This window comes from Lissotriton vulgaris, chromosome 4_1 (genome assembly GCF_964263255.1).
Source record: "Lissotriton vulgaris chromosome 4_1, aLisVul1.2, whole genome shotgun sequence".
Taxonomy (NCBI): Eukaryota; Metazoa; Chordata; class Amphibia; order Caudata; family Salamandridae; genus Lissotriton; species Lissotriton vulgaris.
The window spans coordinates 501362310-501389909 of NC_141691.1; positions in this window are offsets into that span (position 1 = coordinate 501362310).

Below are 27600 nucleotides of genomic sequence, written 5' to 3' on the forward strand. Positions count from 1 at the left end.
CGTCCTACTGTGCTGCAAGAATCCTCATGCATAATGTAGGGGATCTCGAAATAGGGAAAACCTGTGTTCTGAATACAGTGTTGTATCTAGATAAAAGGTCAGTCCCTGTAAACTGTGACAAGTGTAATGTAGGGAAGAATATAGATGAAGGGTAATGAAGTTACCTGGGCCAATAGTATGGTGCCTATATAGAATGTAACACTACCCAACTGGATTTTTGCACTTGCACAGAAATCCTGTGTTGTGTTGAGTATGTGAAGGTGTATGCATGTGTTGTGTGGTGGCACACAGCCAGCGAACATCTCTCAAATGCCTATAATGTGTCCTTGTGTGATGTAACTGGTGCTTATGCAAAGCGCTCCAGTACCTCCGGGTTGAGTTTGCGCTATATTAAAAAAAGAGTGTGTGAAGAGGTGCAGTTCTGTGCATACTATCAGTGCATTTAGTGACTACTCAGTTTCACCCCACATGTTTTGGATTCTGCACACAATTCCAGTGCATTTATTGAATACTCCATTCTACCACAGGGGTTTTGGATGTTCACAACACTGTGATTATATAAATGTATACTAGTTAATTATTTGTGCTTAGCTACATTGCAGCCAGTACCCTAATGGACTGACATGAATACGCATGCATGAAGAACACCACACTTCACTTGACACGTCGCTTATTCTGCACACATATCTTAGTGAAGATGAACCACTTGTTTGCACAGCTTTTTCACACTGTCTGAGCTTAGGAACTACACATGCATACAACTTCTACCAAAGTCGCCAGGTCACGTATTCACATATAAATGGCAAATTCATAGACACACATGCAGTCCAGGGAGTGGTCATTTTATTTCATTTGTAGGGGTGCATCATAACCATGTGTCGAGCGCAACAGCATATAATCTTGCAAAAATATGTAAACGTGAAGTTTTCGAATTTTGAAATTTATTAATATAACTATGTGAAGTATTTTAGGCCACTGAGAAGTGTTGTGGAGAATTAACTTGGAAAATGAATGTAACTAGCAGAAACATTAACGTGAGGATCTCCTGTTGTGAAACTGACAAATACTTATGTACTAAATGTGCTTATTAATTATGACATTTCATACATAGGTAAATGCATTTGTAGAAATTGCATTAATGCCAATGTGAATTCGTAAAAGCTCACATGACACATTCCTATGTTAGGTGAAAATCATAAGCCTAAAACGCAAGTCCCTGACAATTCTCACTTTAGAATTAATAGTTAAACTTCATGTGTGCTGCCGAACATGTTCTTTCTCACGTTTTTGTATTGCAGGTGAAGAAACGCTCTTTTAGTCAGAATAATGTCTTTGTTTTACTAGCTAGGCAAGGAGAGAAGAAGTTACAATTGTGTGGCTTGAGTCAATAAAGGAAGGTCATTACGATAAGCACAGGAGAAGGTCTGGGAGCCAAGAACAAATTGTTGCTAGAAAGGTACATGGACAACATCGTGGAAAAGTACATTCTAGACTGTACTCAGGCTGATGGCTTGAGCATGGTGCACTATGGGAAACTCTACTTGGGGATAACTGTATGTTGGAACTAGGGAAAGACCCCCTACTTCTTCCTTGCCTTCAGACAGAGAGCATTTCAAGAGAGCTCTATCTTTGTGATGTTGGCTTTATGCTACTTGACCCATTAATGGTGCATAGACTTCTTAGGAAGACTCCATGCACTGACACATTTTATCTTTCCTCTTGAAAATTCTTATGTAGGGATGTCACCTTAGAGTTAGAGTAGGGATAGAATGAATACTTTTCACTCACCAACTCCTGATGCATGGAAATTTCTACTCATGCTTTCTGATTTTCTGTAGCCTACTTCTTGAATTAGGTGTTTTGCTTATGCTACACCATCTGAATGGAGGCACAGATTTGGCTTCATGCTAATTCCTTTGTATTTTTATACCCTTATGTTGAGGTGTCTCTATGTCCGATTATTTTTGTCTTTGTAATAAACTAAATAACCTTAAGTGGTTGTCCATGGGTTATTATGTATCAAAGATAATTATTGGATAATTGGCTGTTTCCTAACGTCTTCTCTCACTATACGCTTTCATGCTGCGAAAAAGAACCATCCGAGTGTGACTGTAGAACAGGTCAGAAACTTATGGGCCCAGCTCTTTTTACAGTTAATTTGCGGAAAGGGACTATGTGCACGCAAACTATGTGCACATTGCAGCTATATGCAAAGGTAGGTAAATGTAAGTTGTATCTTATTATGTCTAGCTGTGTTATGCAAATATGTGATTCTTTGCCTATGTGGTTCCTTGCCTCATTCTTTTTCTTCCTAAAATGCAAAATTCATGACCATTTTCGGGTCCATCGCTGGGTAAAATGGCAGCCATGACAAGCCTTCTTTGCCGAATAGTGGATTTTATGATGTGTTAAGAGGGGTTTTATTCTCTCTCTAGGGTGCGACCATGTCTTCTAGCCCCATTTGTTATGCTTTACTGAATCCCCTGTGGTGCACAATGCCAACTACATTTTTCAGGTACTTCCAAACACAACTGCCCACCACTCTACACAACGCCATCCCACTCTACACAACTACACTCCATGCAACTGCACTCCACTCTACGCTGCTCCCCTCAACACAACTCAATGCCACACTACTCCACACAGCGTCATTCAATACAATGCAATGCCACTCCAAACACTATGCCACTCCACTCTACTCAATGGCACTCTGCTCTATGCAAAACCACTCCATGCAACTGCACTCCATTGAATGCTACATAATGCCACTCCACTCTACCAATGCAAAGGCACACTACTCCACACAGCATCACTCAATGCAACCCATGCAATGCCACTCAACACCATGCCATTCCACTTTAGGAATTGCCACTGTGCTCTACGCAACACCACTCCAAGCAACTGCACTCCATGAAATGCTACACAATGCCACTCCATTCTACACAACTGCACTCCAAACAACTGCACTCCACTTTATGTCACACCACTCCACTCAATGCCACACCACTCTAAGCAATGCCACTCCATGCAAAACCAATCAATACAACACCAATCCGTGCAACCACACCATGCAACATAATTACAATTCACATAATACCACTCAACATCCCATCATTCAACTCCACCTAATTACACGTGACTCAATACCACATAATACAACTTAAATGCATCCCACATAAATCCACTGTATGCCACATAACAACAATCCACATAAATACGTTCCATACCATGCAACTCAATTCCACCCAACATAATTTCACTCAGCACCACACTGTTCCATGCACACTATTAAACCCTACGAAGATCCAGTCAATACCACACAATTCAACACCAAATCACATTATTCCACTTCACAACACAATTCTATTGCACACCACATATATTCAATTTACAACACATAATTCAACATCATACCATAAAATTGAACAGCACATGTATAAAGGAACTTCACTACATACCACTTAACAAAACAAATAACCATTCTACATAATTACACTCCATAACACCCAATCCCACTCCACATCCAGTACACTCAAACCCACTTAATTTGTATCCAGATAATTCCACAGCACTCTATGCAACATAATTCCACTACACAAATCCACTCCACAGCACACAATTCCACAACACACAATTAAGCAACTAACTAATCAAACTCACAAAATTCCACTACAGACCAGAAAAATACTTCCATAACATATAATTAAAATACATTGCCATCACTATGCCAATAGCTCTAACTGAAAAAGATGAGATACTGATTCCATTTCCAATGCTTGCTACTTTTGCTTTCAGCAATCCATTCGATCATGTGTTTCTTGCCATGTCCCGCTCATTGCTGTGTACTGGTGCGTACTGCCTCCGCCTTCACATCGTCATCCCTGCATTCTCTCCTTATTGCTACCTCACCTTGTCTGTTTCTACCCCATCCTTTCCAAACCAGCCCAGCTTTTTTTAAACACCTTCCAATCCTGGATTCCTCAGTTGCCTCCTACCATCTCCCCACTCACTGCCACTTGTCAGTTGCCTTGGCCTGCTCGTGGTATACCCTCCTTGGCTCCATATTTGCTATATTGCCCTTCTCTGTCCCGTTTTTTAATTGTTTCTTTTTTACTTTATAAACGATTAAGCCGCTGCAGTTTGCTACCAGGCCAGCCTTTTCACTAATTGCGCGTTAACTCACATTTTTGTATTTTTTTAATTTGACCCTTAATGATGGACATATGCCATCCTGGAATGGTACATTTAAAATAAATGCCACCACAGCATCATAACACACCTGTGTGTATGCATCTTGGTGTATGTATACGGGCGTGGTTATTTAGGCTTTTTTGAAGTTGGTGTTCAGCACCGGCAAAAAATATAGGCTAAGCCAAAAAGATGGCAAAGGTTGACAAATACCTTTCAAATGTGAGACCTATTGGCTTTGCTAGAGGGCTCATTTAAGGCGTGCAGCTGAAAAAAAATCACTAGACTACGGCAGTAACCTGACCCTAATAAATCATGTCAGCAATTAAATGTATGCTGAGGTTAGTTACATTGTCTGAATAAGTAAGCTAGAGATTCAAAAAGAGAAGTTACAGTAATGCTGTGCAATAGAAAACAGTATTTTGATTAAAAAAAACTATTGTTCTCTCTTTTGGTCAATTACAGCTGCAGGTAATTTTCCTGTATAAATGCTTCGAAATGAAGAGTTAAAATTGCAGGGGATGATAATACTAAGAAATACCTCAAACACTGATTAAAGGCTGAGCATCATCGGCTTTTGACTGTCAATTAAGTGATAATTTATTAACACGGGTAAGAAGAGAGACATTACTGTACATTAGAGTGTTGCTAGTTCAAATGCTCTAAGAAAACGTCGGCAAGATGATGGTAAAATGGTGACATTTACTGCACAATTTCCCTAAAAATATCGGAAACCTTACATGTGATGCAGGGAGTTAAACAATAATTGTTACATGGCTACCATTTGTCATAGAATAAAGTCTTCCTTTTACGTATTTGCTACCTTTCATTTTCCCTGTAGCTCCTTCCATCACATTTCCCACCATATTTTATCACTCAATGTTATGAATGACCACAATATTCTAACACTTAACACCATAATGCCAGGGCCAGCATTATCCCAGGCTTTTGTATCCCATGGCATTCTCCTTCTGGCTCTATCGTCTTTCTCCTTCTCTATACTCTCCCTCTCTCTCGCTCACTCAAACACACTCAACTCCCCTCCCACACACACACACACACACAAATGACATGTGTCTTTGTGCCTTTTCCCTCTTTCACCCTCAGGGTCGACCTGCAGAGGTGCTGCTGCAATTGCAAAATGTCTGTCGGGTTCAGCTTGAACATTCGAATGGGTGAGAGGAAGAGGCCTACATTCACTGCTGTAGGAATTCTGTTGAAGTGTGTTGATGAGGATGTCATGTTCCATCGTGAATAATGCAGCTAACAGTGCTGCTTTCCCTTCATCCACCAATCCCATGGTACGGAGGAGGCCCCCATCATTATGGACACTAAGGACTGCCCTTTGCCCTTTCAAAGTATTGTCTTACTTCAGTATTGTAGGAATATCATAATCTGGGAGGACTGGATTTGCATCCTACACCTGGCTCTGTCTTAGCAAGTGTGGCTAGCACGCCTATCAATCAAGTGCTCAGACAGTTTTTCCCCTGAACATAGGGCTAATGGTACATTATGAGTCTGTCCAGTGTACCAGAAAGAAGTTCATACACAAAGGTGGCTTCTAGCTCTGTCCCATTGTCATTGCTATATACAGTACTATATGCAGATAAGCTGCAGTGACAGCTGTATTCTGTGAGGCTCGAGTCAACTCTGTAGATTTTTACACCATTTTCATTGGAGGTGAGGGAGTCTCTTACATGGAACCTCAGCAAAAGGAAACCAATTCAACCAGGCTGCCTCACAATTGGTGTCCCCCTGCTCACCCACCCCTAAATAATCCTATATTTCCAGCAGTAGGATTCTTCCACTAGATGATGATAAGTAAAAAGAATTCTTCACATTTTCTGATGCCAGGCAAGGCACTGAGAAAAAGGACTCATTGGACTGTAGCTTTTCAGGTTTGGCTGCTCATCTTAGTCAATTCAAGGTGTTCCAAGCACCCGATGGATTCCATTTGCCATAGACCATCTTGAACTCAATAGTACTCTTTACTCAGAGTATCAAGAGCCTACTAGTTGTATTGCAGAAAATATTTTCTGAATTTTCTCCAGCTCCATTTTTATATGCATTTGTATCCTGTGAATCTCACAAATGTCATTTTAAATCAACAATTTCCATTTAGGCTCCATCTCTGACAGTAGCCACAATGTCATGAAACATCGACGTGGCTCTACATGGCAAAGATTAATGCTAATGTTGTCTATAAGTGTGCTCTATGGTTTTGCATTGATTACCTTCTTTATGTGGAATTGAGGTGTTCATTTTATGCGGTGCTAAATTAGTTGATTTTACTGAAGAGTTAGGTACCAAGTGCAGTTTGTGCTAATTAGGTGTCTGCTGATCTCTTTGCCCTCTAGTCTTCACTTCTCTTCTTGGGGATTTCACTCTGTGATTGAAGTACATCAGCCTCACAGATTCAGCACCAGGGTGAGGAGCCACAACCCAGGAACCCTAACCATCATGGAATTACTGTTCATTAATGAAGATGATGGAGTGATTGCTCCCTAAGACCCAATGCACAGAAAATAGAAATGTCCCCTTGTACTTGTACAATTCACAGATTTTGAGACAAGTGTGGTCAAAACTGCATTAAACCAACCAGAAATACAATGGTCCGGAAATACTGTGACATCTATTGAAAAGATAAACATAAGTACCAACTATGCACGTTTGCTTATTGCGCCTATGGCCCTCTGCAAAAACCCATCGAGAGAGGTGCTGGTGGCAGAGGATGCAGGGGTATTTTTATGCTTCCCCATAACTCACTTTACCAGCAAGACTGTTCCCAGGGGTAAATTAATGATAAATCAGCAGAAATTGGCCCCTGCAATAATTGAAAATGTAAGCACTTGTTTGCCGCCAGGGCCTTCCACCGGTGGTAACACAATATCTTGATTGGTCCCTCCGGATAATAAGGTCAACAGAGCAGGCCTAGCCCAGCCTTATCCAGACACGGACAGGCGCAGATGGGTCCACTCTTGGCCTGGGCACACACCCAGGTGCATCCCGCACCACAGGGGGTAGTGGGCACTTTTGAAGCATGAAGGGCAGGTTTAGTTACAGCAGCGGCCCCTCCTCCTCCCACCAGGAATGCAGACTGGGACAATGAGCCCATACAGGGGCAAAGTCCTGAAGCATCCCGTGCCGCAGGAGGGATGGGTGATTTTGAATCATGTGGCGCGGGCTAAGTGACATCATTGGCCCATCCTCCTTTCACCAGAATTGTAGGTTGGGACAATGAGTCCCCACAGTAGCAAACTCCTGAACCGTCATGTGTTATTTATTGAAATACACTGAAAAAAACTAAAAGATACAGGGACGTTCGAGTTAGGCTCAGTTAGGCTCAGATTTTACTTGTACAAAACCAGTGAAATTCAGCAGTTATACTTACCTGAGCTAAATATAGCTTACACCCCTCAATGCACTGCTTATGACTTCACATATTGCATCACTCGTGACATGGTCAGTGACTTCACTGATGACATCTCAAATGACATCACTGATGGCATTGCTTATGACGTCATCCAGTGAGTGTAAGTAATTTGTTTGAGTTTATGGTTGTTAAACAAATATACTAAGGTACTACAAAAGTTAAATTAATATACTAGGTGCACTACTAATGAGCAATACTACTTCTAATATATATGATGTGAGTTACTGTGTGTATGCATGTGTGAGTGACTGTGTGGGTGATTGAGTGTGTAAGTGGCTGCATGTATGAGTAAGTGGTTGTGTGAATAGCTGTGTGGGTGAGTAAGTGGCTATGTGTGTGGCTGTATTGGTGAATGAGAGGGTTTATCAGGTGCTCTGTGGGTGAGTGTATGGTTGTGTGAGGGACTCTGTGAGTGTGTGAGTGGCTGTTTGGGTAAGTGAGTGGGTGTCTGAATGGTTGTATTAGTGAGTGAATGGTGTGTAAGTGTCTGTATGGGTGAGTGAGTGGTTGTTTGAGTGGGTGTTTGGTTAAGGGAGTTGGTGTATAAGTGGCTGTATTGAAGAGTGGGTGTCTGTGTGAATGGCTGCATGGGTGAGTGAGCAGATGTGGGGCGCTTGCATGGATGAGTGAGCGGATGTGGGGCGCTTGCATGGTTGTGTGCATGGGTTTGTAAGTGGTTGTGTGGACGTGTGAGTGATTGTATATTTGAAGAAATAGGTGTGTTGAGAGACTATATGGGTGAGTGAGTGAGTGTGTGAATGGCTGTATGGTTGAGTATGAGTAGCTGTATCAGTGAGTGAGTGGTTGTCTAGTGTCTGTATGTTTGAGTGAGTGGGTCAGTTAGTGGCTGAATGGGTAAGATAATGTGTGTAAGTGCCTATATGTATGAGTGACTGCATGTATGAGTAGCTGGATAGGTGTATGAGTGACTGTACACATGATTGAGTGGGTGCATGAGTGGCTATAAGGATTAGTGACTGGATGTATATGAGTGAGTGAGTGGTTTATGAGTGGCTGTATGAATGAGTGAGTGGTTGTATGAGCACTTGTGTGGTTCTTCATTTGGGTATCTGAGTGGTTGTGTGGGTGTGTGAGTCAGTATATGAGACGTTTTATAGGGGTGTGAGTGGGGATGTGAGTGGTTCTGTGGATGATGTCATCGGTGATCTCATTTGAGATGTCACCAGTGATTTAACTGAGAGATGTACTATATTAGGTCATAAGAACTGCATTGGGGGAAGCGTAACTTTTAGTTAATTCAGGTAAATATAACTGCAGAATTTCACTGGTTTTGTACAAGTGAGTGTAACTATAACATCCCTTTCACCTTTGGTTTTTTTCAGTTTTTTAAATTCTATTTCCAATCTTTAATGTTCCTGTAACTTTGTTTTTTTTTCTGTAACTTTACATTTTATTTCCTATCTGTAACCTGTTACCTTTAAGCATGTGTGTATGAGTGAGTGAAAGAGTGTCTCAGTGAGTATGTGAATGAGTGCATGAGTGTCTCACTGGGTGTGTTACTGGGTGCATGAGTGTCTGAGTGGGTCTTAGAGTGGGTGTGTGCATGCCTCATTAGATGCATGAGTGTCTCAGTGGGTCTGTGAGTGGGTGTTTGAGTGTCTCAGTGGATGAATGAGTATATGAGTGAGTGTTTGAGTGGGTCTGTGAGTGGGTGTGTGAATCAGTGCATGAGTGTCTGAGTGAGTCTGTGAATGAGCCAGTGAGTCTCAGAGTAGGTTTGTGAGTAGATGAGAGAGAGTATGAGTGATTCTGTAAGTGGGTGGGTGAGTGTATGAATCGGGCTGTGTGTGACTGTGAGTGTTTCTGAGTTGTTCTTTGGCTGGATGCATGAGTGTCTGAGTGGGTTCTGCTAGTTTTCTACTCATTTCTGAATTATTTCTCTTTACTTCTAACCTTTATTTTGCCTCTTTCTAATAATTTCTGACCTCAATTTTGCATATTTCTGCTCCATTCTCGCCTTTTTTGCCTCTGAGGTTCCGTGACAATTGTAAGTGGTGTTTTCGACTTGCACGAATATGGTCGAGTCTGGTATCTATGAACCGCAAATGACGAGTTTAGTAAGTGTGCGCAGTTTCGCTGTGCTAACTTAAACCGTTCGTTTGTTATGTGGGTTTCTCATCTGTACCCACGGGTTCCATCTTAGATACGGCATCCATTTTGTCTCTTGCCCTCAAGTAGTCAGCGAACGGACGCTGTCCGCTTCGCGACCCTGGGACTCCCAAGATATTTGCGGAAGACACATGTTCTTTGAAAGTGTCTTTATGACGAGGGGGTTGCTGCTGTAAGGCAGGTGGCGCCGCTCGAGGCCCATCTTGCCGCACGGGCTTATTGTCTCAGCCGTGCATCTCATTAGGCACGTCCCTTTGATGCCTGTATCTCGTGCTTCCCGATACCTCCCCTTTTACACCCTTTCCGATCTCCCCACTGTCTCCGTCTTCCTCTGCACCTGTCTCCGTTCCTATTTCGATCTATTTTACTGCTGATTGGAATTTGCTAATGGTGGGAAGATGGGTTTTTACAGTTGGGAACCGCCAAATGTTTCCGCACTTATGTTCCGGACTTTATGTGTATCAAAGTGACCAAAGCGACCCCTCTGAGAGCTAAATGTGGGAACCGGGTTGTAAACTATTGTGTATCATGTTAGCCTATGGGTAAAAACTGTATAAAAGGAGCGATCCACATAACCAATTTGAAGCAGTCTCCCCGAACTACACTCGATGTACTTCCTGTGACTTCTGTGTTCCCTGCAGTAAATAAACCTTGACTCTTTGACGCCGAAGGAAGTGTCCCGTGTCTCTGTGACTTGTACGCCGGAGCAGGTTACCCACGAAGGTTTCAGGTGTTGTGCCCTGGCACCGCTGGGTCCAAAAGAACCCAGTCCTTCAGTTGGCGCCCAACGTGGGGCTGCATCAGTGGTACCGGTCCAAGCCCGACGATCGTGAGGAACTTCGTGTGAAATCTCCGAGGGAAGGTGCACCCCGCTTCATCGATCCTGTTGTCGAAATAAGTGGCCCGAAGACTTTTCCCGCGAAGATTCCCGCCTCCTAACGGCTGCGACGGACTGCTGCCCTGACTGTAGACCTGTTTTGGCGCCTGGCGTAGACCTTGGTATAGCGAGACGATTGACGGGCCTTCCTGAGGACGCCATTGTTCTTTGAGTTAAGTATTTGTGGGTCGCTCCCAGAGTTCTTGGTTGTAGACACTTTAGCGAGTGTCTTTGTTGTAAACACTAGTGTTTTTGTTGTTCACGCTGTGTGAGTGTTTTTGTCGGTGACACTTTGCTAGCGTACTTTGTTGTTGTATTTGTTTGACGACTGCAGCCGCCAAAGACCGAGGGTTTTGTTCTTGCTGGGACTTGGTAAATCCCGTAACCCTTGAAGTTTGTGAAACTCGGCTAGTGTGCAAGATGCCTGGTCGCAGTACTTTGTTCAGTTGTTTCAGATCTTGTGGTGCGGATTCCCTGCTGGAGGACTCGTGTCCGATACCTCCGGTTGGAACTCCTACTTATGACTTATATAGCAAACATGGGTTAGGCCCGATTGCTTTTAACGATTATTGGATAAAATATACAAAGAAAGACGGCGATCTTCGTTGGCCACCTCACGGTAGCTTCGAAGCGTCGATCTTAGATAATTTGGAAATAAAGTTGTTCGAACGTAAATCTAGGCCGGCCATGTTTGATGCCTTTCGGTTGTGGCGCAAAGAAGCCCGACAGAAAGAGATCAGACAGAATAAACGTAGTGAGCGAGATAATGTTGCTACCATAGTGAAGAAAGCTGAGCAGTTTCAGCGTGATAAGGAGGATAAGGATAAGGAAGTGTTTGAGAGGCTACAGCGTATGTCCATAGATAAATGCTATCCTGCTTTGCCTGTGGAGTCGGATAAGAAGGAAGAGGCAGTTGAGGATTCTTTAATGTCCTATCTTATGAAGTCGCCACCTCCGTACGTACAGGGTATCGCAGCTCCTGTGGTCCCTGCCGTACCCGTTCTTCCACCTGTTATTCCTCCACCAGTTCCTCAACCTGCACCCGCTCTTCCGACTGTTCCTGCTCCTTTGTCTGTTTCTATTCCTACTGCTCCTCCGCTTCCACATACTCCTGTTCCCGCTACTGCTCACGCTACTGCTCCTGTGTTGTTAACCCCTGTTGTTGCTAATGTCTCTACTCCTTCTCTTGTTAGTCCTGTGTCTTATTCTTGTCCCTCTACTCGTAACCGTAATTCTCCCAGTGTGACAAACTTCTTTCAGTCGCTCGGACCTGCTTTTGGCTCTGCTGGTTCTGATGGTCCTCAGAGACGTAGTCAGCTTCCGGCTAATAGAGAACGTGTTGCGCTATACAATATGGCGATGGGTTGGATGATAAACCCTGTTAGAAATCCACCTCGTGTTGTCCTCGAAACGTTTGATCAATTCAACATACCAACTCAGAGATATGTGTTTGATGAAATGTGCAAGTTCTTACATGATCAGATAGCGGCCAATGCGCCTGACGAGGTGCTGACCGCCCTGTCTGAACTTCGGCTTCAGTTCGCGACTGGACTGATAGTCGACACTAATGTCCGACGTGCTATTGAGCGGTTACTATCTCTTCGTCCCGCTCCTATTCCTCATGCATTGTTTGTTGAGGACATTGAGCAACGAGACGAGTCTGGCCAATACCCTATGCGTGAAGTTCCGCCAGTTTGGGTACCAGCTGATAATACTGGTGCCCAGCCAGTTCCGGCACATTTCCAGAGAGTGTGGATACACCTCCCATGGAAACGATCGGAAGTGCTTCAGGTGAAACAAACTTTACCCGATCCTCGCAAAAATCCTGCAGGGTACTATAAGGAATTATCGCAGCTCGTAGACGCTACGATAATGAATCTTGCCGATATCGACATGTTGTTTGGCAATGTCGTACCGCAACCGGTATGGGCTAAGATTCGTCACCAAGATCACGCAAATGAATTAGGTGGTGATTGGAATGCCATTACAGCGGCAGACGCTGGACAAGTGGCTGCTACTAAACCCGATCAGTTGATTGAACTTCTTCCCCAGCGAATCATTACATTAATGAAAACGCTTATGCCAGCTATGAGGGTGAATTGGGATAAGTTGTCAGCCTGTAAGCAGAAGAAAGATGAGAGTGTATCAGACTTCTTTACGAGGTTTGAGGAAACATTCGTTGATCATAGTGGACAGGATATGGGTACTGAGGGTGGACAACGGTTGTTTGTGGATAAATTCGTATCGAACTTATTGCCCGACTTGTGCAATAAATTGAAGAATTCAGAAAGTGCGTGGGCTGTTTCTACCTCAGCTCAGATATTGGCTACGGCACAATATTACGAAAATAGAGAAAAAGAGGAAACTGACCGTGCTGATAAAAAGACGAAAGAGCTGAAAACTAAAGTGTTGTTACAACAAGCATATCCGCCGCGTTCTAATCAGAATGCGCCTCAGCAGAATAGATCACAGTCGCAATCGAATCGATCGCAGCCGCGTAATGATTCCTCTTTCCAAAGATCTTCATTAGGGTACAATCAATGTGCTTATTGTAGACAGGAGGGACACATTAAATTTGATTGTCCTGCTTTAAATGACCGTAATAGCGGTAATTCATCTAGGGGAGGCCGTGGTGGTTCACAGCCCGCATCACGTGGTAGAGGTCGTGGTGCTCAGAACGACCGTTCTGACCATTCATCAAATTCTAATAACTGTTTCGATCAACGTGGATCATCGCAAGGACGATCTGCGCAGTACAATGTAGACGATTATTACGTCGATCAGGGAACTGACGACAGTAATTACTAGGACAGCCAAAGACAAGGAGAGGGAGTGGTATCAGTTCCGGTTGATCAGAGAGGGCCTTACGTCGCAGTTGCTACATCGGGCGTCGTTGAGCCTTTTCTGTTGGACACTGGTGCAGCGAAAAGTTCTATCATGCATTCGAAACTCCCTGGCGCACCTTTGTCTGGCTTAACAAATGTATCCGTTGGATTCTCTGGCGCCCCCGTTAGCAATCCAGTTTCACGCCCTTTGCCCCTTAAAATTGGGCCTCGTGAGCTCGAAGCTCCGTTGATTTTAACCACTGGCTGTGGCGAAAATCTTTTGGGTCTGGATTTGCTTAAACGTTTGTATGCAACTTTGTATTGTTCTCCTGCGGGTGTAAAGCTTACGTTGGGAGAGAGAGTAGTCTCTCCCATGTATTTGTCCCTCGATAAGCTTCCACCGGAATTGGATTCTCTTCCGGCGTCTTTGTGGGCGACGGGTCCAAATGATGTGGGCCTACTTGATATCTCCCCTTATGTTGTTCAGTTGAAATCCAATGTGCGATTGCCACGTATTCCCCAATACCGTATCTCCCTTGATGGTGAACGAGCTTTGTTAGCGATCATCTATGATTTGATCGAGAAAGATGTTATTGAGGAGACTCGGGGAAACGTGTGCAACAGCCCTGTACTGCCCATTCTTAAACGTACTGATCCTACTAAACCGCCTGTTTATCGTTTTGTTATCGATTTACGGGAGGTAAATAAAATTGTGGTTCCTCAATTCCCTGTTGTGCCTGACATCACGGCGCTACTGACTCTGATTCCAGCTACTGCTTCATGGTTTTCGGTGATTGATTTGAAAAATGCGTTTTTCAGCATCCCGATTGCCGAAGAGAGCAGGGACCTTTTCGGTTTCTCTCTTGGTGGACGTAGCTTCCGCTTCAAACGCGCTCCTCAGGGCTACTGTGAAAGTCCATCGATTTACAGTCAAGCTTTGAAGGGTCAACTGGATGCGTTTAGGTTGCCGGTTGGTGCGGCTTTAATCCAATACGTCGACGACTTATTGGTGGCTGCTGATACTCAGGACATTTGCAAAATTGCTACAGTGTCGTTGCTGCAACATCTCTGTGAGTTAAATCATAAGGTGTCACCTTCTAAACTCCAATATTGTTGTCAAGAAGTAACCTATCTAGGTCACTTATTGTCAAAGGAGGGAAGGAGATTGACCCCAGAGAGAATTGCAGCGATTGCGCGAATGGCTGTGCCACAAACCCAAAGAGATGTGCGTGCCTTTCTAGGTATCACGTCGTACTGCAGGCAGTGGATTCCTAATTTTTCATTGCTAGCGAAACCATTGGTGGCTCTTACGTGCAAGGATGTTTCAACTCCTTTACCATGGACGGAAGAATGTCAGAAAAGTTTTTCTGAATTACGTGATTCATTGTGTTCGGCTCCTGTGTTAGGTACTCCTGATTACAGCAAACCGTTCACGTTATATGTTCACGAGAGGGAAGGTTGTGCTTTGAGTGTCTTAACGCAACCTTTTGGTGGTAAGCAACGTCCATGTGCATATTTTTCCTCGACCTTAGACCCAGTAGCTAGAGCATTGCCGAGTTGTTTGAGAGCAACTGCGGCAGCTGCGGTCTCCATCCGACAATCAGCAGGATTGGTCATGGATAATATGCTTACGGTGATGGTCCCGCATGCAGTCGATACTCTTTTGAATCGAACGAAAACTCAGCACTTGACGAGTGCAAGGTTGTCTGGGTACGAATTGACGCTCTTGGCAAGCCACATTCAAATAAAACGTTGTAATGTCCTAAATCCGGCAACTTTGTTACCCATTAGTGCAGAGTCAGATGAAGTAGCAGAACATGACTGTTACTTGCGGACAGAGGAGGAAACGAAAGGTCGAGTGGACCTTAAAAACACCCCATTGGAAGACCCTGACGGCACCCTGTATGTGGATGGGTCATGTTTTAAGTTGCCGAATGGCGATGTGACTACTGCTTATGCTGTTGTAACATTGAATACTGTAGTTGAGACTGCGAGATTGAATCAGAATTCTGCCCAGGCTGCAGAACTGATTGCTCTTACTAGAGCATGTGTGTTAGCAAAAGGGAAACGTGTGAATGTGTACACCGATAGCCAGTATGCTTTCGGTGTAGCGCATAGTTTTGGACGATTGTGGCGAGAACGTGGTTTCTTAACGTCACATGGCACGAAAATACAGCATGGCCAGCTTGTGAACGATCTTTTGGATGCATTGACTTTGCCTGCACAGGTTGCAATTGTTAAGTGTAGTGCGCATCGTAAAGTGACGGATGATGTTGGTCGTGGTAATGCGTTTGCAGATGAGATTGCTAAGGAGACTGCCCGGAACCTTAGCACTCGAATGTATGTGACGAGTTCGGTTAGGTGGCCTGCAGAATCAAGTATGTGTGAAAATACCATAGAGAGTGTGAAAGCAATACAGAATGAGGCCACCGAGACTGAAAAGACGAAGTGGAAAGAAAGTACGGGAAGGTTGGATGCGAATGGTTGCTGGATTGATTTGTCGGATCAGAAAAGATGGATGTTGCCTGATGCGTATGTACTGGCCGTTGTGACAATGGCACATGGGTTAGCACATATTAGCGCGAAAGGTATTTGCAAGTTGTTGGCTGATGTATGGAAGAATGATGGCATTACGAAGTGTGCTGAACGTTTGGTGAAGAATTGTATGGTGTGTATAATGTACAATCCTGGCAAAGGAACCCCAACCCCCCCTGGCAGTTTTGCTCCTCCTTCGTATCCCTTTGAGGTGATCCAATTGGACTTCATCCATATGGAGAGATGCAATAACCTGAAATACGTTTTGGTTGTGGTTTGCGCATTCTCCCGGTGGATCGAGGCCTATCCCCTCAAAGACAATACTGCTTTGTCTACTGCGAAAATCCTACTGAAGGAATACTTTCCTCGGTACGGAATGCCTAGAGTCGTGTGGTCAGATAACGGAAGTGAGTTTGTTGGAAGTGTGATGAAGAGTGTGTGTAAGGGCCTTGGAATTAATCAAAAATTCCATAGCGCCAATCATCCCCAGTCAGCTGGATTGGTTGAAGGGTACAATGGCACCCTTAAACTAAAGCTAGCGAAGATTCAGGCTACGACTGGACTTTCGTGGCCTGATGCTTTGCCTCTAGCATTACTGTCAACTAGGGCGACTGTACACTCCCGAATAGGGCTTAGTCCCTATGAGATAGTGTTCGGCCGTCCTGCGAATGTGTGGGGGGTTCCTAGGCCAGGAATATTCACTGATCTTGAGTATCCGATGTTGATTGACTACTTACATGACTTGACTGCTAAACTGAGGTTAATTCATCAACAGGTTTACGACGCCTTGCCGACGCAGACGGAGGGTCCAGGCCACCAGCTCCAGCCCGGAGATTGGGTAGTTACCCGTAACTTCTCACGCAAAAAGAATCTGGACCCCCGCTTTGTTGGACCTTACCAGGTGCTCCTGGCCACGAGGACTGCCGTTCGTCTTGAGGGGCGGAAGAATTGGGTACATGCTACCCATTGTAAGCGAGTCCCTATTCCTCTGCCGGCAGACCCGTGGGTAAGGAAAGGCATTGCGTCAATAGAAGCAGAAACATTGCCGGCGTTTGTACCTTTTAGCGACGCACAGCTTGTTGGAGAACCCTCAGCGCAGCAGAAAGCCACTGTTGAACACTTGTCAGCAAAAGACTCAAGACCAGCTCAACCAATTGATCAGCAGGACGCTGTCTCTTCAACGGATCCTTTGTTCGACGAGCAGACACGTCCCGGGAAACATCGATATTCTTTGCGTTCTCACACTAAGGACAAATAAAATTTTCTTGCTTTGCTGAAATTGATAACTGCAATATCCTCGTTTCCCCTGATCAACTTTGAACATTCGTATCATTGAAAGTTGTTTTGTACATATATCAAGCTACTCCTTGTATTTTTTTCCTTCCACAGCTGAGAAATATTGTGCTAAATATACATACATATTGTGTATTGAGGGCCGTAGGGCCGCGCGCGTACTTCCTTCTGGACAGTAGGTCTTGACGCTAGGTTAAAGGCCGTCGGTTCCTAGGAACTCCTGGGGATTGACTATTGCTGCACAGAACGAAGTGCGTCAAGAAACGTTGCGGACGGTCGTAGGGAAAATGGCATTTTCGAAGCTGAATGATTTGGAAAGAGCTCAGGCGTGCAGAGTCAAGCTGCAGAAACTCAGTCGTACTAAATGTTTTGTATTTCAATTGTTCGTATTGTTTTTGACTGCTTCTGCATTTTTGGCGGGTGGGGTGTATTACACTATGTCTTACTTCTTACTTCCTACCCCTACTCCTACTCCTTACCCTAACCTTACTTCTTCTACTGCTTCTCCTCATTCCTTTCATATGTTACCGGAACACGAACAGGCTAGACGTGTAGAATTCCGCAACAATTCCTTTATTCAGCTCCTCCATCAGCATCAGTTAGTGGTTAACACTACTAATTGTTGGGTGTGTGGGTTGATGCCACATACTACGGGTAAGGGAATTCCATATCTGGTGTTACCGTATAGTTCCCAAGGGTCAGCTCGAGCATTCCAAACAATGTTTCGAAGCGCACTGGGTTTCCACCCCACTCAAGAACAACGTTCCCCCAACTCTGGTCCTACCTCGTATCAGAGGCTGCTATCGATGGCAATAGAGGATATGGAAGATGAGATCCATGATCCTTTTCTTATCCCTAAAGAAGAAGTACAAGCCTATAGGGTCCTAAGTAGAGGGGAATATAGTATGTTCACTAATGAAAAGCAGCTTAAAAGCTCGCTTCCAATATGGGTCGTACCCCACACTGGTAATCTTTGTCTTGTGGGTCGTGGTTCGCAAGCCTCACTTGGAGCCAGTGCGTGCACTGAAAGTTACGTTCTGCCAATGTCCCCGTCCCCTGTGTTTCTGGCTGCCAAGGGTACGTACTTTATCTGTCATGATCGTGCATACACATGGTTGCCCGCAGACTTCATGGGCTCATGTTTCATTGCAAATCTGTTGCCTCCGACGTTTACTGTAGATGCCGATTATCATAAGACTAGAGTTGTACGAGGCGTACTTAGCGAAGAGGATACTGCCGGTCAAGAGGCAGGAGACTTTTTCAAGGGTTTCCTCCCGTTTTGGGGACCTATGGTTAATAGTAGGAACCTGAGACATTTGACTCGAGTGGTAGAATCGACAGCTAATGTTACTGCCAGTGCCCTTGGTAATATCACCACAGAACTTCAGGCGGAGAGACTTATGACGTTACAAAACCGTATGGTTTTAGATGTCGTCTTGGCAGATCGCGGTGGGGTATGTAAAGTGATCCATTCGAGCTGTTGCATTTTCATTCCTGATAATGCTCCTACTGTCTATCAAGCCATCTCGAAGTTGCATAAGATCTCCGAATCCATACACGTGGATGTAGGGGATTGGACGCTACTTGGTTGGTTTTGGGGCCTGATGTCGACTTGGGGTTGGAAGATTCTGATGATCATCGGGGTTGTAGTAGTGTTCCTGTTCACGTGTTGCCTTTGCGTGCAGTGTGGTCCTGCCTTATGTGGCCTCTGTGCTACAACGTGTATGAGACAACCATCTGTTACCAAGGGGACTCGGTTGGACAGAGCTATGCTACAACGACATCTTGATGGTCTGATGAATATCGAATATGATTCCGACTAGTGCTTGCCTACATGAGGGCAAAAGGAGCGTCTGAGGTTCCGTGACAATTGTAAGTGGTGTTTTCGACTTGCACGAATATGGTCGAGTCTGGTATCTATGAACCGCAAATGACGAGTTTAGTAAGTGTGCGCAGTTTCGCTGTGCTAACTTAAACCGTTCGTTTGTTATGTGGGTTTCTCATCTGTACCCACGGGTTCCATCTTAGATACGGCATCCATTTTGTCTCTTGCCCTCAAGTAGTCAGCGAACGGACGCTGTCCGCTTCGCGACCCTGGGACTCCCAAGATATTTGCGGAAGACACATGTTCTTTGAAAGTGTCTTTATGACGAGGGGGTTGCTGCTGTAAGGCAGGTGGCGCCGCTCGAGGCCCATCTTGCCGCACGGGCTTATTGTCTCAGCCGTGCATCTCATTAGGCACGTCCCTTTGATGCCTGTATCTCGTGCTTCCCGATACCTCCCCTTTTACACCCTTTCCGATCTCCCCACTGTCTCCGTCTTCCTCTGCACCTGTCTCCGTTCCTATTTCGATCTATTTTACTGCTGATTGGAATTTGCTAATGGTGGGAAGATGGGTTTTTACAGTTGGGAACCGCCAAATGTTTCCGCACTTATGTTCCGGACTTTATGTGTATCAAAGTGACCAAAGCGACCCCTCTGAGAGCTAAATGTGGGAACCGGGTTGTAAACTATTGTGTATCATGTTAGCCTATGGGTAAAAACTGTATAAAAGGAGCGATCCACATAACCAATTTGAAGCAGTCTCCCCGAACTACACTCGATGTACTTCCTGTGACTTCTGTGTTCCCTGCAGTAAATAAACCTTGACTCTTTGACGCCGAAGGAAGTGTCCCGTGTCTCTGTGACTTGTACGCCGGAGCAGGTTACCCACGAAGGTTTCAGGTGTTGTGCCCTGGCACCGCTGGGTCCAAAAGAACCCAGTCCTTCACCTCTTCCCTTGGTTTCTGCTAGGAGGTTTCTGCAAGTGCTCTGAGACCTTCGGGTGATTTATGCGCTATACAAGTGTAAATAATAATAATAATAATAAAAACATTATCTTTGTGCTGGTTTCCGACCTCTATTTTGTGTCTTTCTGCAAGTTTCTGACCTCTATTTTGCCTCTTTCAGCTTGCTACTGACTTTATATTTTACCTCTTTCTGCTAGTTTCTGACCTCTATTTTTCCTCTCTCTGCTCAGTTATGACCTTTATTTGACCTCTTTCTACTCTTTTCTGAACTCTATTTTGCATCTTTCTGCTCTTTGATGACCTCTATTTTGCCCCGTTCTGCTAATTTCTAACCCTAATTTTGTCTTTGTCTGTTTGTTTCTGACCTCTATTCTGCCTCTTTTTGCTCGTTGATAATCTCTATGTTGCCTCTTTCTGCTTGTTGCTGGCCTCTATTTTGCCATTTTTGCTCCTTTCTGTCCTTTTACTTTGCCTCTTTCTGATCCTTTTTTACCTTTATTCTGGCTTGTGCTGGTCATTTCTGACCTCTATTTTGCCTTTCTGCTCATTTCCGACCTTTATTCTGTCTCTTTCTATTCTTTTCTCACCTTTATCTTGCCTCTTTCTGCTTGTTGCTTACCTTTATTCAGCCTCTTTCTGCTCATTTCTGATCATTATTCTGCCTCTTTCTCCTCATTGCAGACCTTTATTCTGCCTCTCTCTGCTTATTTCTGACCGTATTTTTCCCCTTTCAGCTCATCTTACCTCTTTCTCCTCATTGCTGACCTTGATTTTGCCTCTGTCTGCTCGTTTGTCACATTTATTTTGTTTCTTGCTTCTGACCTCTATTTTTTCTCTTTCTGCTTGTTTATCGCCATTTGTTTGCCTCTTTCTGCTCATTTCTCACTTTTATTGTTGCCTCTAGAGGCTTGTTTCTTACCTTTTTTCTGCCTCTTGCTGCAAATTGTCACCTTTATTTTGCCTCTTTCTGCTCATTGCTGACATTTATTTTTCCTCTTTCTGCTCATTTGCCACCTTTATTTTACCTATTTCTGCTCGTTTATCACCTTTAGTTGCCTCTTCTTGCTCGTTTCTGACCTTTATTTTGCCTCAATCTGCTCTTTTACCCAGGGGCTGCAGAGAGAACCTCAAGGCCCATGTGGTCCCAGGTGTCTTCCCACCCCATGCGGGAGTCAGCATTGCTCATTCACGAAGGCTGCTGCTGGAAATACATCTCTCTGGGGGCAAGAGCAATTTGCTTCATCTCTTTCTCTCCCCGCATGTCTGCGGGCAGGAAAAGGGGTGAAACCTCCGCTTCCAGCAAGCAGGAACACTTTGACAGCTGAGTTAGTTGATGGTGAGGTTAACAACCATTTAAATAATCCACAGATCTCAGTGAAATAACCACAGACTCAGGTCAGATTCCTAAGCTTTATCTAAGAAATCTGTCATAAAAGTTGAACGCTCATTTGCAGATTCACAGCGCAAGCACCATCATTCTTAACATGGGATAGAAAAATTCATTTATCAAGAAGATTCATTAATCAAGAATCTATTCAACAAATGAAAATGCAAAGGAGTGGATAAATGTAGAGACAAAAGGCATATAGATAAAATACATTTGCAAATAAATATACAAATTGTAGACAAAATGATAATTACCTAAAGAAATACTGAAAAAAACACACTGGCCAAAGGACTGGTGGGGGTCCCGTATATTGGGATCAGGAGACAAAAACTATAAGACAGGATCAGGACAGGACAGATACTTACTAGACTTCTCTTTATACCCGACACACCAGGACGTATCCCTCTCTTACGCTCTCTCCCTCCTTGATGTTCTTCTGGAATCTTCAAATCTAATCAGGCTGTCATTTGGATCTGAATCTTCCCAGTCTGCTCTCTCTTCTTTTCTTCTAGCAGCTCTCACCGCTCTCTCTCTCACGCTCTCTCTCTCTCTCTCTCTCTCTCTCTCTCTCTCTCTCTCTCTCTCTCTCTATCTCAGCATCAATGTCTTCCTTGCTAACTTAAATCACTATAGTTATAGTCTTTATTTCTACATGTCCCACCCTCAAAAGTTGCAAATATTGATGAAATACGGAATATGATTGGACGGGGTTAGGGAGTCGTCGTCACATCATGCTGACATATTCAATTTTTATTAATCCTCCATTGTCTTGCAAATCCTTCCCCTTTAGCTCATCCATAATTATTATTTCACTTATTTCCCATACATCTATTGTTGCCAATTTAATAACATCTTTCAATACAGTTCCACAGACGAGGGATACACATCTTCTTTTTCTAACAACTTTTGTCCTTGAATCTTGGCAGCCTTTTAGCTCTGCAGTCATTAGGTCACATTGGGAATCCACAGGGCATGCGCGGCTCACATTTCATCCAGCACCATTTTCTTTTGTTCATGTACAATAACAGGCCCAAATGTGCACTATCAACAAAGGAATCATAACTGATGTTAATTTCTCAAATATACAGTTCTCCCTGTTTACCACCCACTTCTACTCTGTCCTGTGTTATTATTATTCTTTTGAGCAAAAGCATTAATAATAGCATCATTTTTTAGTTAAAACAAGCATATGCCGGGCATGTGGCTTCTCGAGACCACATATTAGCTATTTCTGCCCCTGCGTAAGAGCTTTCCCTCTCAAGTGGGTTAGTCACATGATTTTCAAGGTAATCCAGATTTGCACATGCCCAAAGCATTTTTCGAAGGTAAAGCGAGTTTTTGTCGCTTTCCACTTATTCCATGTTATTTAAATATGGGTAAAGCTTTCTCCCGTGTGTCAGTGTCTGGTGTATATTAGTTTTGTCTTTCTCTGCAGCTTTTTAATAGTTAGTAAAAGTTAAGGAGGGATTTCTCCGAGCAAGTTTCATTTTCTTGAATCCTTGCTCCATCAATCATTTTTGAGCCATCATAAAATACCCATCATTACCAAGTGCCAACTTTGTTTATCTAATTTCAGTATCTACCTCATTTTCTATAAGTTTTCCATTTTGTTCTTTCATGTCTAATTCTTTTATTTTATCACATAGACTGCCCTTTATTTCTTCTAATTCAATCTCGTTCCCTTTTCTCTCTCTTTCTATACTTTTATTCTTTATTTCAGTCACCACTCTTGTTTTCATATTACTCTTGCAAATCTTATAGGTCATCAATATCATCAGAATTACTATTGCTGTTACGATTACATGGATTAGTATTTTCCCTAATAGGTTGCTACTAAAAGTAGAAAACCAACTACTTATAGCGGAAATACTTTTACTTATTCTTTCCCAAACACAGTCAACTTCCAGTTGGGTTAAATCATCATGAATCTTTGTAATATTCTTGCTTGATATATCCCTCAATACCTTTATTTCTGTCTGGGATATATGTACAACAATGTTGAATTTTCAACATGCCACAGACTCCACCCTCCTTTGCCAATAAAATGTCACTAGCAAGTCTATTCTGTAAATCCATAGATCTAAATGCAACCTTTTCAGTATTAATCATCAAGAATCCTCTAGCAATATCTGTTGATAAACGGTCAACTTCTGTTGACAATTTGCGTATTTTATGTGAATTTAGTACGACTCCTACTATTTTTGAAAAACTTGCTCTTTTACTTCGTCTTAGTCCTTGACTTACTTAATTGATTCCATTATTCTTATCAATGTGGTAAACCTTTGGAAATAGTATTCCAAAGTAACAACTACCATACTATCGTGCAGGTAACCTATAATAGACATTTTTACCACACACTTAATAAATCCCTGGAAAAACATGATAAGTTCCCCCTTTTAGTCCCCATCCCCCCATGATTAGGAAGGTATGTTTACATTCACTGGAACCAATGAAGATCTTGTTATATTCTGTTTTTAGTCTATGTAGACAGAATTTCCCCAATTTTGAGTAGTCTAGGGATATTGCAGCATGAGTCTCGCCTTTCTTATTGTCCCCCTCCTGATTAGCCCATGGTGGTGCATGTGACTTTTGCTCACCACCCTTCTTTTGAAAATCCTGCCTTCTCTCTTCTACTAAATTTAGAAAATCTTTCTCTTCATCCCATAGTATACAAGTTAGATCATTCTTGTGAGTATATGTTATATCTGTTGGGTTCGCTGTTAAAAAGAATTCACCCATAAACTCTGCCTCTTTACTATTAAGCACTAGGTTAATTTTTCTTCGAATGGGGATTTCTGAAAAGACTAAGGGGCATATGTATGAAACTATTTTGCGATCACAAACAGTTTGCGACCCCCAAATAGACACACATGATGTATGGCACATTTTCACATCGCAAAATAAAAAATCGCAATTTTAGCGATTTCTTATTTTGCGAGGCCCAAAGTCTGTGAATTTCCCTGCGAATTTGAAAGCTGTTATACACAGCCTGTGAAAATTGCAAATAGAGAAATCGCAGTTTGAGAATTCACAAAGCAATGTAAGAAAAGGACACAAATTATGAATTCTCGAAAATCACAAATTTGCACATCAAATTTACAACCAATTCAATGCAGGTGGCAATCAGGTGCAAGCTATAAAAACAAGCCTACAATGTACCAGGGACTTTCACAATGGCAGCTCTATATGTGATAGCCAGGAGGCTGCGAATTCGTGCAGAGGCACAGAGGAGGAAGCAACAGGAACGGATCTTCAGGGTGCCCATCACTTTGTTCCAGCAGACTGAGGAGGAGATCCATGAGAAGTACAGGTGGGACTCAAAGACCATTTAAGACCTGATAGCGGAGCTAAAATCCCATCTGGAACACCCAAACGACAGGACCCAAACAGTTCCAACCCTTTTGCAGGTCCCGTGCTCACTGCACTTACTGGCCTCAGGGAGTTTTCAAGGGGTGATAGCAGTGGCAGGTGGGGTCTCCCAGAGTTGCCTGTTGAGCTTCTTCCATGCATTCCTAGATGCAATGGTACAGAGGCTACAACATCACATACAATTCCCCAGCATACAACAGACATTACAGCAAACAAAACTGGACTTTTACCAGATTGCACAATTCCTCCTCATAATTGGCTGCATAGATGGTACCCATGTGGCCCTCACACCCCCATTAACAAATGAATATGTAGTTAGAAACCGTAAATCATATCATTCCCTAAACATACAGGTCATCTGCAATGCCAAACATATCATCAATGACATTGTAGCTAAATACCCAGGCAGTACTCATGACTCTTTTATCTTTAGACATAGTGGGATGTACAGACGTCTCAATGCTGGAGAGTTTGGTGAGGGCTACCTGCTAGTTAAATGCATGTCAAACATTCCAACATACAGTACATCACTGGGGTGGGGGACATTGACTCACCTCTTGTTTCCATTCCTGCAGGTGACAGTGCATATGCAGTATGGAACTTCATCTTGACACCATACCTTAATCCAGCCAATGCAAGGGAGAGGAGATACAACCCTGCACACAAATCTACGCGCTGTGTAATAGAGTGGACATTTGGGATCCTGAAGAGCCTGTTCCGCTGCCTGCATAAAAGTGGAGGACCACTCCAATACAGCCCTGAGACCTGCTGCAAGATTGTGGCTACCTGTATAATGCTCCACAACATAGCTATGAAAAAAGGCAAACAAGTAGAACTGACTGATACTGATACTTGACAATGAGGGCCCAGGTCCCCCTAGCAGACCAGCAGTTGGAGTTGGGGCAGCTGCCAGACAACAGAGATGGGATAAGGTTACACAGAACTACTTCTAAGTGAGTAATTATGACATGATGCAAAAGATATTTTGTTGCATGTCCGTGCTTATTCAAACCCTTAGCTGCAGGATAATATTATGTCACACAGCCAGACAGACTCCATGAGTGTCGCTATACTTAGCACATGTTATGTCCACAGTGCAGGTATGTACGCAAGTCAGGAGTCCGGTTTGAATGAGTTGCTTCACCCATTTGCTTGACTCAGTGATGCCGCTTCATCTCCTCCTGGAACGTCCTGCTACTGCCCCCTCTGGGTTCTGAATGCCCTCCCTTGACTCCTCTGGTGTTGCACCCTGTCTCCCATTGCGCCGTCTTGTTTCGGGCACTGGTGGGGTAATGCTGCTCCTGCTGGACAACTCCTTGCTCTACCCTGAGCCCAGGAGTGCTGTGCCACCTATGTTGGCTGTCTGCAGTTGTTCCACAGTGTTGGTGACCTGCACCAGGCCTTTCGCCACATCCTAGCTGCAGTGGGCCATCTCCACTTGCATGTTCACGGTGTGACGTGACGGCTGCCTCCGTTACTACAGCTCTTATCCCTCTTTTCATCTGTTCTCCTTGAGTGTCAAATTGATACCTAGGTAAAAATCCTCTATTCATTCTTCTACCTCCTCTGTATTTCTCACGTTCAAATGTCTCAACTTTCCATTCCTCCAAAGCTTTATACTGTGTTAATCTAGGATTTGGTTCTAAATTATTCATCAGATTCCTCAAATTTTGTAAAATCCTCACATTAAATGTACCATGTTCTGGAAAAGCTAGAACACCATCACCTTTCATATATTCCACCCAATTTTCCAACCAAACACATGGATGATATCCTCGTTCCATCGTCATAAAGGAAGCAGGTTATTAGGAGGTGGCGTAAGAATTACCTCCCTAGTCACTACACACTTGTCCTTCTTAAAGAAATTTTTGATTTGATTAATCAACTTAATTCTCCCAACTTCTGTGACTATCGAATTCAGCAATCAAAATCCAGGAAATTCCTTCGTATTCTCACGTATCCTATTTGCTGACACTCATCCTATACCAGCACGACTCACACCAACAATCCAATTAGTTATCACTACGTATCCTTTTCCACAACCAATACCAGCACGGATCTTGTCTACTGACCAATCAGAGCTTACAACGCACCCACTTGTCTGACCAATGCCAGTGCAGCTCTTTGTGACGTCAGTATTACTCCTACTACTGACCCTCCCTTTACAATCTCCATGTGTTAAATGTCTGCTGTTTCAACCAATACCAGTGCAGCTCTTTGTGACGTCAGTATGACTCCGGCTACTGACCCTCCCTTTACAAGGAAATAAGACAATGTATTTTCTAACTTTTCTTTTAAAAATTTCTGTTAGTAACAACGTGAAAACAGCGCTACTCTGTCTGCTATGCTAAACCAAAGAGAGTTTTCTTCACTTGTTTCAAAGAGAAAATGCTTCCTGGCACTATGAGTTAAAACCACTGTTTACCCTTCACTTAAGCTCGGGGAGGACCTATTAATCCTCTAGGGGTACTCTTCTCTTGAGTAAAACCAAAGTTTCACAGGTGGACCCTTTGCTGTCATTCATACTCTACTCTTATACAATATAGTCCCTATCAGATAACACTGCCAGCCCTCCGTAGCTTCTCAGTATAATGACAACAGATGAGTAACCTTCTGCATTGTGATTTCCTTAACACACTCTTCTAGATTCGATTCCATGGTATCTCTGTACCTTTACTTCAAGACAACACAGAACGCAACACTAACTCTTAGTGTTAAACATATAGTTAATAATCAATAAATCAGTAACTAATAATCACCAAACTAATCAATAA